Raw genomic sequence first — 8,645 nt, forward strand, 5'->3', positions numbered from 1 at the left:
ATTTCCATTTGCATGGAATATCTTTTTCCATTCCCTCACTTTCAGTCTGTATGTGTCCCTAGGTCTGAAGTAGGTCTCGTAGATAGCATATATACACGTCTTGTTTTTGTATCCATTCAGCCAGTCTTTGTCTTTTGGTTGGAGCTTTTAATCCATTTACATTTACATTTAAGGTAATTATAGATATGTATGTTCCTATTACCATTTTCTTAATTGTTTTGGGTTTGCTACTGTTGGTCTTTTCCTTTTCTTATGTTTCCTGCCTAGAAAAGTTCCTTTAGCTTTTGTTGTAAAGCTGGTGTGGTGGTGCTGAATTCTCTTAGCTTTTGCTTGTCTGTAAAGGTTTTAATTTTTCTGTCAAATCTGAATGAGATCCTTGCTTGGTAGAGTAATCTTGGCTGTAGGTTTCTCCCTTTCATCAATTTAAATATATCCTGATGCTCCCTTCTGGCTTGTAGAGTTTCTGCTGAAAGATCAGCTGCTAACCTTATGGGGATTCTTTTGTACATTATTTGTTGCTTTTCCCTAAAAATTTTTAATTTTTTTTTAATTTTTGTATTTAATTTTGATAGTTTGATTAACACGTGTCTTGGAATTTTTCTCCTTGGATTTATCCTGTATGGGACTCTGCACTTCCTGGACTTGATTGACTATTTCCTTTCCCATATTAGGGAAGTTTTCAACTATAATCTCTTCAAATCATTTCTCAGTCCCTTTCTTTTTCTCTTCTTCTGGGACCCCTATAATCTGAATGTTGGTGTGTTTAATATTGTCCCAGTGGTCGCTGAGACTGTCCTCAATTCTTTTCATTCTTTTTTCTTTATTCTGCTCTATGGTAGTTATTTCCATTATTTTATGTTCCAGGTCACTTATCTGTTCTTCTCCCTCAGTTATTCTGCTATTGATTCCTTCTAGAGAATTTTTAATTTCATTTATTGTGTTGTCATCATTGTTTGTTTGCACTTTAGTTCTTCTAGGTCCTTGTTAAATGCTTCTTGTGTCTTCTCCATTATATTTCCAACATTTCGGATCATCTTTACTATCATTACTATGAATTCTTTTTCAGGTAGACTGCCTATTTCCTCTTCATTTGTTTGGTCTGGTGGGTTTTTACTTGCTCCTTCATCTGCTGTATTTTTCTCTGTCTTCTCATTTTGCTTAACTTACTGTGTTTGGGATCTCCTTTTCACAGGCTGCAGGTTCGTAGCTCCCGTTGTTTTTGCTGTCTGCCTGCAGTGGGCAAGGTTGGTTCAGTGGGTTGTGTAGGCTTCCTGGTGGAGGGGACTGGTGCCTGTGTTCTGGTGCGTGAGGCTGTATCTTGTCTTTTTGTTCATCAGGATCGTGTCCGGTGGTGTGTTTTGGGGTGTCTGTGAACTTAGTATGATTTTAGGCAGCCTCTCTGCTAATGGGTGAGGTTGTGTTCCTGTCTTGCTAGTTGTTTGGCATGGGCTATCCAGCACTGGAGCTTGCTGATTGTTGAGTGGAGCTGGGTCTTTGTGCTTAACTTACTGTGTTTGGGATCTCCTTTTCACAGGCTGCAGGTTCGTAGCTCCCGTTGTTTTTGCTGTCTGCCTGCAGTGGGCAAGGTTGGTTCAGTGGGTTGTGTAGGCTTCCTGGTGGAGGGGACTGGTGCCTGTGTTCTGGTGCGTGAGGCTGTATCTTGTCTTTTTGTTCATCAGGATCGTGTCCGGTGGTGTGTTTTGGGGTGTCTGTGAACTTAGTATGATTTTAGGCAGCCTCTCTGCTAATGGGTGAGGTTGTGTTCCTGTCTTGCTAGTTGTTTGGCATGGGCTATCCAGCACTGGAGCTTGCTGATTGTTGAGTGGAGCTGGGTCTTTGTGTTGAGATGGAGATCTCTGGGAGAGCTCTTGCCAATTGATATTATGTGGGGCTGGGAGGCCTCTGGTGGTCCAATGTGCTGAACTCGGCTCTTCCACCTCAGAGGCACAGTCCTGACAGCCGGCTGGAGCACCAAGACACTGTCAGCCGCACAGCTCAGAAGGAAAGGGAGAAAACAAAGAGAGAAAGAGAAATAAATAAATAAATAAATAAATAAAGTTAGTAAAGTAAAAAATAAAAAAATATTGTTAAAATAAAAAAGGTAATAAAAAAAAAGAGAAGAGAGCAACCAAACCAATGAACAAATCCACCAATGACAAGAGCTAAAAACTAAGATAGACATAAAAATCAGAAACTAGTCAGTCACATACAGTAAACCCCAAGTCTACAGTTGTTCCCAAAGTCCACCGCCTCAATTTTGTGATGAGTCATTGTATATTCAGGTATTCCACAGATGCAGGGTACATCAAGTTGATTGTGGATATTTAATCTACTGCTCCTGAGGCTGCATGGAGAAGTTTCCCTTTCTCTTCTTTGTTCGCACTGCTCCTGGGGTTCAGCTTTGGATTTGACCCCGTCTCTGTGTGTAGGTCACCTGAGGGTGTCTGTTCTTTGCCCAGACAGGAGGGGTTTAAAGGAGCAGCTGATTAGGGGGCTCTGGCTCACTCAGGCCGGGGGGGAGGGAGGGATATGGAATACAGAGTAAGCCTGCGGTGGCAGAGGCTGGCATGAGGTTGCAACAGCCTAAGGTGCGCCGTGTGTTCTCCCAGGGAAGTTGTCCCTGGATCAAAGGACCCTGGCAGTGGCGGGCTGCACAGGCTCCCGGGAGCAGAGGTGTGGATAGTGACCTGTGCTCACATATAGGATTCTTGGTGGCGGCAGCAGCAGCGTTAGCATTTCATTCCTGTCTCTGGTGTCTGCGCTGATAGCGGCGGCTCGTGCCCATCTCTGAAGTTTGATTAGGTGGTGCTCTGAATCTCCTTTCCTTGACCACCCCGAAACAATAGTCTCTTGACTCTTAGGCAGTTCCATACTTTTTCCTGGACTCCCTCCCAGCTAGCTGTGGTGCGCTAGCCCCCTTCAGGCTGTGTGAACACAGCCAACCCCAGTCCTCTCCCTGGGATCCGACCGACTCCCGAGCCTCAGCTCCCAGCCCCCGCCCACCCCGGCGGGTGAGCAGACAGGCGTCTTGGGCTGGTGAGTGCCGGTAGGCACCGATCCTCTGTGTGGGAACCTCTCCACTTTGCCCTCTGCACCCCTGTTGCTGCGCTCTCCTCTGTTGCTCTGAAGCTTCCCCCCTGCCACTCCATCTCCACCAGTGAAGGGGCTTCCTAGTGTGTGGAAACCTTTCCTTATTCACAGCTCTCTCCCACTGGTGCAGGTCCTGTCCCTATTCTTTTGTCTCTGTTTTTTCTTTTTTCTTTTTCTGTACCCAGGTATGTGGGGATTTTCTTGCCTTTTGGGAGGTCTGAGGTCTTCTGCCAGCGTTCAGTAGGTGTTCTATGGGAGTGGTTCCATATGTAGATGTATTTTTGATGTATTTGTGGGGAGGAAGGTAATCTTCATGTCTTACTCCTCCGCCATCTTGAAGGTCCTTCACTACAGCTCCTTAATCTGTCTTGCTGCTTCTATGCTCACTCCTTCAGTTTTATCCTCTGTGTGGTTGCCAGAGTGATCTTTCTAAAAATGTATCTATTTCATTTCTGGCTGTAAGCTCTTTAGTAATTCTATGTATCAGTGGCACTTAGTGATGCTTCTCTGTTCCCTAGACTCTGACTTGTGGATGGATTTCTTGCCAAGTTAAAAGTGAAAAGAGATCTTATCTTTGGAATATACATTGTTATTTAATTTAGTAGTAAATCACACGTGCTTGTATTTATATAATATTTAAAATCCAAAGTAAGTTTTATTTTCACCAATGTGTATAATATATGTCACAGCCCTCTTCAAATATAAGGCTTACTTTTGTCTCAATTAATGTTTTTACTCTGCTGGTCGACAGGTGGTGAAAACTTTGTTATGGGTTTTATAAACAAGGTTCTTTCAGTTTTTTCGTAGAAGGATATAGTAACCTGTTTACCCAAATCTATTTTTACAATAGTTTAAGTGATTAGTTAGAAGCTCTGCTTATAGCTTCAATGTAATATCTGTCACAATGTGCTTAGTGACAAACATTTAATGACACACAGTTCATCATTTGACATTATAGTAAGAAATATTTTTTAGGACAGGAATGGCAATTACATGGATGAAACTTCTCCCACCCCCAGCTCTTTCTATTTTAAAAGATTTGACATTATCTAAAGCAAGGGCTTCAGATTTAAGATAGGGATTGAGGAGTATTTTCTCAAGAGACAAAGAAATGTTTACCTAAGGTGAAAAATCAGGAAGGAATAAAAATCCATGTGTAGGGTACCACAGTCTTTACTGACTGTCCAGACAATTGCATGAATGTAGCTTTGCACATGGAAGTCCAACTGCTTCATGTCAAAAGAGTCACAGCCTGCCGCCTCCTTGAGGGTGGAGAATCTCTTACACCAAATACACCTATACACAACTTTTATTTGTACATTCAGTGGTCTCTTAATTTCAAACTGTGTTATATTAGAATTCATTATAATGGCATTTAACGTGTGTTAATATCTCCATCTATTTTGATATCTCATTTATTATTAACTCTTATATGTTGATGTATAAAGGCTAAGGCTTTGGAAGACTTCTTATCAGTGCATAACCTCTTCAGTAACAATAATACTAGATAAGGAATTACTTTGGGGATGGGAACTATTACAAACCATTTCAAGGCAGCTTTGTGACACATCTCTTTTACTGTGACTTTAGTCTCTGTTGATAATGAAGTATCTATTATAAATACCACACCCTTGGAAAAAAAATTTTTTAAATGGACAAAACATTAGTGACTTTGATCTGGAATACAAGGTTAGTCCCAGCATAACGGTTTTTAAAGTAAAATTAAGGTAAAAATCTGAGTGCAATGCCAAACAACCAGTTTAAAAAATGACATCCATAAGGTGAATAAAAAATTCAGGAGCAGGTAAGTTGGTTGCGTTTTGAATTGGTTTCAGATTGTAGTTTTTCCTTAATAAATGCATCAACTGTAGACTTCTTGAATGATTATTTTTAATCATCATCCATCTTTTACATCAGTAATATTTGGCATGGCATGAAGACGTTTTGTACTTCCAATGATTACATTAAATTGATTTAAACTTTCAGTAAGATTCTGTGATTTTTTTCTCCGTTAAATTATTCACCTTAAACCATAAAACTTTTTTTCTCTGTTTGCTTTATCTTTTTACCGCATGAGTTCTAATTATTCAAGCAGCACTATTTACCTAAATTAAAAAGTATAATATTCACATTGAGATTTCAACTCATTCTTTTCTAAGTCTATATTTTTTTTAGGTAGAAAAGAAGTCTAAGGATAAAAAAATGACTGTACCTGAGGATATATTTTACTTGGTTTATCTCCCAAAATCAGACACTCCCAATATATAATGTGCTTATTGGTAGTGATTTTTATTTGATTATTCAATTTGTAACAGCATATACTGTATCATTTGCAGATCGTATGTAGATTAAATTTATCTTGATGCAATTTATTAAAATAATAAACTCTTTTTTTTTTTTTTTTTTTTTTTTTTTTTTGTGGTACGCGGGCCTCTCACTGTTGTGGCCTCTCCCGTTGCGGAGCACAGGCTCCGGACGCGCAGGCTCAGCGGCCATGGCTCACGGGCCCAGCCGCTCTGCGGCATGTGGCATCTTCCCGGACCGGGGCACGAACCCGCGTCCCCTGCATCGGCAGGTGGACTCTCAACCACTGCGCCACCAGGGAAGCCCAATAACCTCTATTTTTAAAGAACAAGGAGTTAAAAATAAATTTCATACATTTAGCTTGGTATAGAAACTCATTTTATTTTCTTATGACAAAATTTTAGTTTTGTATCATTTAGATGTGGAATTAAAGTAATGTATGAACTGAAATGTTGAAAAAAACACTGGGTTATTTCAGTGCCTGAGACAAATGAATCTAACTGATTACTGTTGAATGAATTGCTGAGCTATTGATTATCATAATTGCTGATGGAATTAATTATATAGAAAATAGCTGTTCTTTTCAAATGATTGAGTGATGAGAAAGCTCTCATTTGTCAGTCAGCCTTTATGGGATCATCCCTGGAAAGAAATCTTAACTGGCTGTGTGCATGCCTATTAAAATAATGAGAAATAATTGCTAAATAACTTCTTAGACACAAGTCACTTGCCACATGAGCAAAGCTTAATAACACAGATTTTAAGCAGTGATCATTTCAGTGTTGGAGTGCTCTTTAAACTAAGAATTTCTCAGACTGTTCTGACTTGCTTGGTTCTGAGGAATATTAAGCAGCCTTTATGTAAGTTTCTTTGCTGTTCTGAGGAATATTAAGCAGCCTTTATGTAAGTTTCTTTTTAAGATACAGTAAGAATATGTATGAGATAATAATGTACATATTGAGACATTGCTATATCTACTCTTTAGTAGATGAGATGAAAATAGATGAATGTATTGTGTTTTCCCCTTTTAAAAATTTTCACTTGACTAATTGATTTACGCTGTTGAGGAGGGAAAGGAGAAGATGCCTGGCTTGTGGTGGGATAAACTTTTTGAAATACTATTGAAAATTTCCCCTGAAATTTCCTTCTTCCCCCTTTGCTTCCACATTCTGTTATTAGGGTTTCCTATGTTTATTGCCTAAGGAAAGAAAAGAATACAGAGAAAAATTTATCTACTCCTGCCCAAGAAAGAATATGGAAATCTTCATGATGAGTCAGAGAAAAAATTTCTATTCAAAGTCTAGATTGAACATACTATTGATTGTAGGGTGAGAGAAGAGAGATATGAGGAGCCTTAAAGAAAGAATGGAGTGTTGATGCATCTGCAGGGACCAGGGGCTGAGTGTATGTGTGTATGTATTTTTAACAAGCCTGCTAGTCTCTCTTCTGGGCAATGGGCCTAGAAGCCTAGGGACTACATCCTTTACCAGCATACTTTACCAGCAAGGTTCAGCTTTCAACTTCACCATTAAGAGACACTAGTGTGAGACTTGGAAGGCAGAAATGAAGCCAAAGCCATACTACTTCTCCTTTATCTGCAGTAGGCTGTTGTGTGGGGTTTGACAGATGGGAAGTTTTCAGTAGCCTCTGGTTTTCCCCCTGTGAATTACTCTGCTGGGTGCTACAAGCAGCTCAGATCCTAGGTTTAGGTTTCCTGAAGTGTTCGACCCTCTAAAAGTCAGAAGTCAACTGGAGAGTTTATGCCACCCTTTTTTTTCAGCTTCACTCCTGAAGCCCTTGCAGGAGTTTTATAAATAACTAATCCACTGTATTTGATTCCTTCTTGATTGAAATACCTGGAATGTTTTCTGTTTTCCTGACTACACCTTAATGGACACCTTGACATATATATTCAGTTTTCTCTTACAGTCTCTCTAATGTAAATGGACACATCTGTCCAGAAAATTTTCCTGAACCAACTCTTTCATCAGGTCAATACTTCAAGACAAAGTCCAACAAAATCTGACCCAATTTTTTTTTTTTGGTACGCGGGCCTCCCACTGTTGTGGCCTCTCCCGTTGCGGAGCACAGGCTCCGGAGGCGCAGGCTCAGCGGCCATGGCTCACGGGCCCAGCCGCTCTGCGGCATGTGGGATCCTCCCGGACCGGGGCACGAACCCGTGTCCCCTGCATCGGCAGGCGGACTCTCAACCACTGCGCCACCAGGGAAGCCCTCTGACCCAATTTTGACTTCCCTATTTATAACCTGCCAGGCCTCAGTCAGGTCCCTGTCCTCAGTAGAGTTTGCCAGATGGGTTTATCTACAGTCACCACACAGGTTGCACCTGCTCATCCCAACTCATGCACATTTGTCTCCTCCTGATGGGAACTCTTTTTTTTCTAACTATGCACAACCACTTCCACCTCAAGATTCAGCTAAAACTCCTTTTTCCTTACCAAGCTTTCCTTGGTTCATCCTGACTCAGAGTGATTTTATCTACCTTTGAGTTTTTACCATCTTTATCACTCTTCTTTATATTTTCTGTTGGTTGTTTACTGTTATTTTTTATGTGCGTGACTTTAAATTTAATCACAAACTTCCTGATGAAGAAAGACATCGTGCATCATTTTATGCTCCATGCCCTGGAGTAAAGCCTTGCTCTTTAAGGTCCATGTCCTAAAGGTAGGCAAGAATCCTTCCACAGTATCTCCGACAGATCACCATTCAACTTCCAGTGATGGAAAGCCAATCACGTAGTTGAATTGATGGAGCTGTTAGGAAGTTCTCTCTTATGGTGGATATAAATACTGCTACCTGCAACATGAAGATCTGCTTTCTTTAGCTACCCTGAATGGGTCTGGACATCACTTTTGTGTTATGCTTTCTACAATTTAACATCATTTTTAAGGCCCTGCATGATCTCTGTCAAACTTCTTTGATTATGTTCCCCAGAAGAAATCTTTATGTGGTGGCCAATTCACACAAACACTAACATGTATATGTGAAACAGATGCTTTAGAAAACAAAATTTACCTTTACTACATGCATTATTCTATCTTTTATCCAATGTATTCAATTTGCTTAAAGAATATAAATGTTGACTTGATAATTTGAATTCACCACCAGCTAATGTTGCAAAACACTGATCCAGGACATCATTTCCATTCCAATCTTATCTTACATAATAGTCCTCTGTGTTCTTCCTGTATCAGCAAAACTGGCCTTTTCTCTGTTTTATGAATGGACCAAAG

Source organism: Physeter macrocephalus, chromosome 1, assembly GCF_002837175.3.
Source record: "Physeter macrocephalus isolate SW-GA chromosome 1, ASM283717v5, whole genome shotgun sequence".
Classification (NCBI taxonomy): Eukaryota; Metazoa; Chordata; class Mammalia; order Artiodactyla; family Physeteridae; genus Physeter; species Physeter macrocephalus.